Here is a 2,808-nt window from a genome sequence, read left to right as displayed (position 1 = left end):
TCTCTGCAGAACACCAGTTTAACAATGATACTTGGACCAACTACCTTTGTGAGAAATCTAGGATCTGGTTAAGAAACTGTAGTACCCAAAACAAGCACAAAGCCAAGAAAAGCCACACTTACATGGGTAATAAGACCAATTTTACTTTACCTGCCTCCCTCTATACCTTACTCAAACTAGCACAGTCCAGTACCAAAAGAGGCCACCTGAGTCTGCAATATTTCACTCAAGGGAATTATATCAAATTTTAAAATGTATGCCAATATGTGATCAATTAAAAATTTATCTGCACATATTTCTCCAACCATATTTGAAATTTAAACAAAAATGAGCTCTACTAGGAAAGAGATTTAGTTTTACTCCATGTATGATGCTGGTCATATTTCCCCAAAGCCTAAAGTAATAAAAAATATCTTTAACCTGACATCTTTAAATGCCTCTGTGTACTTCAAGGAAATAAATTTGCCAAAGAATCCATCAAAATTCTCTGTATGTAGGCACAACTAGTGTTAAGAGCTGCTTCGCTGGAAGTTGTTAATTTGGGACTCCAACTATGCTGTTAAAGGTTTTTGTTTGTTTGTTTGTTTATTTATTTTTACTAACTGGGTTTTTTTTTCTTTTCCTGGTACTCGTGAATCAATAATGTAATTTAATACATTATTTCAAAAACCAACATCAGACAGAAGTTCTAAAAGACTTCTTGGAGAAAATATCTTGAGGAGGGATGAAGGAATGAATAAGAAAATATCAGGATAAGCCAGCCATTGAACATTTAAGAATCAAATCTACATGTTCTTTGAAATTTTATGGACAACTAAGAGATTTTCTTTTTATCCTTATGTAGTCACTTAACACCTAGGCAAATTAATATCATATTGTCATTTAAGCATCTATAATTCACGGTGTTGATTTAAGCCATGGTGATAAACATGATTAAATAACTATTCAGAAAAAAGAAAAAAAGATGTAAAGCAGTTACTTCAGATGACATTTTAAATGGCTGTGAATGCATTGAAGTGAGAATAAAATATACAGTAATAAAGTCCTATAGTTATATGCTTTGATATAAAGTATTTCTAACACCAATGAGATAAAGAAAGCTGAACTATACAATGATATTTAATATGATTGAAGAAATAAAAACTTGAATACATGGATAACTTACACTTTCCCTGAGGCAGAATATTTAGAGAAGAGAAAGGCATCCCAGACCCTTCAAATAGGGAAAGAAAAATAGTGATGGGAATTTACATGAAAGATTTTGAAACAGAATATTCACCCCCCTCCCACCCACACATTCCTGGACCTCTCTATTATGAGAAGTTACTAGAAATCTTTAAGGAAATTCCTGATAAGAACACAAACGGTTGCAACAGCAGCAATAGCAATAGTAGTTAAGTTTGCCCATTTCTTCACTGGGTAGTTTTTCCTATTCATTCATAAGAAAAAGAAAAAAATGTGTATGTTTGTATATATGTGTGTGTGTGTGTGTATGTATATATATATATATATATATATATACATACACACACACACACACAATTATATATACCATATTCAATCTTCTATTATTATATATAGTTATATATTTATGTGTAAGCATATAGAATAATATCTATATTAATATATTCTGGATAGTTACTAGAACTATTAATCCCATGTATGTGTGTGTATGTATTGCAAGGATCTTCCAATGGTTTACCTTTCTACTTTCTTTATGATGATTTTGATGAAGGTAAGTTCTTAATATAACTTCGAATTTATTCAGCTTTCTTGATCTGAGGATTGTATTAAAAAAATCCTGGAGAACTTTTTTTAATACTATCTTTCCCATTGATTCTAGAATCTCCTTCCAGAACTCTAATTAAAAATACTTTAGACTCTCCCCAACCCTGCATTCTCCACAACTATTAGCTTTTCTGTCAGTCTTCTTTCATCTCTTTGGGTTGTACTTTTGAATAATTTCTTAATAAATGTCCTCTTTGAGGACTAACCTATACTTATTTTCAAGTAAGTTCTCACTCCCTCTACCCACTTACCTCATACTAGTGTTAATACAGCCAAGTTTCCTTGGCTATTTTTCTTCTTCTCAGATTTACACATCTTATCTTTGTATAGGGGTATCCCATTAGGTTCTCTACCAAAGGTGGACCCTAAATTTTAATTAGTATCCTCCATGTCCCAAGAAGCTACCAACATAGAAAACTAGCATTCAGGATTTAGCTGAAATCCTCAGAACAAAAATTAGATTTGATACTTATCTTTTATGGCTTCTGGTTTACTTTATTTTTAGACATGAGGGTTCCCCCCCCACACACAACTCACCAATACATTTAAAAATAATAGATGTTTTATTTTATACAGTTTTTTTTAATCAGTTCAAAAGGCAGTGTGCATATCCAATCTTCAGAGTCATATACAGATATACATCTTCTTTTAGTGATCAACTCAACTTTCTTGCTTCCCATGTTGTAATATGCCTCCTGTCTCATCTTTGTTCTAGTCTTGGATGTAAGATCTATAGTTCTCTACTATACCATATGGGCTTCTTCCCTATGGCAAAAGGCTAAACTGATTTGATTAACACATGTGGCTAAATCAGGCCTATCAGGCTAGTCTGGCTTTAGGTGGGTCCAGAGATACAGTTTTGAGTTTCTGGAAAAAGACAGTGTTTTAGTAAACTTTTTCATTGCTGTGACTAAAAGACCTGACAAGAAAAATTTTAGAAGAGGAAAAGTTTATTTGGGGGCTCACAGTTTCAGTGGTCTCAGTCCATACACAGCTGACTCCATTCCTTAGGCTCAAGGT

This window comes from Callospermophilus lateralis, chromosome 16 (genome assembly GCF_048772815.1).
Source record: "Callospermophilus lateralis isolate mCalLat2 chromosome 16, mCalLat2.hap1, whole genome shotgun sequence".
In the NCBI taxonomy this organism is placed as follows: Eukaryota; Metazoa; Chordata; class Mammalia; order Rodentia; family Sciuridae; genus Callospermophilus; species Callospermophilus lateralis.
The sequence above is the reverse complement of the archived record's forward strand: the minus strand, read 5'-3'. Positions refer to the sequence as shown.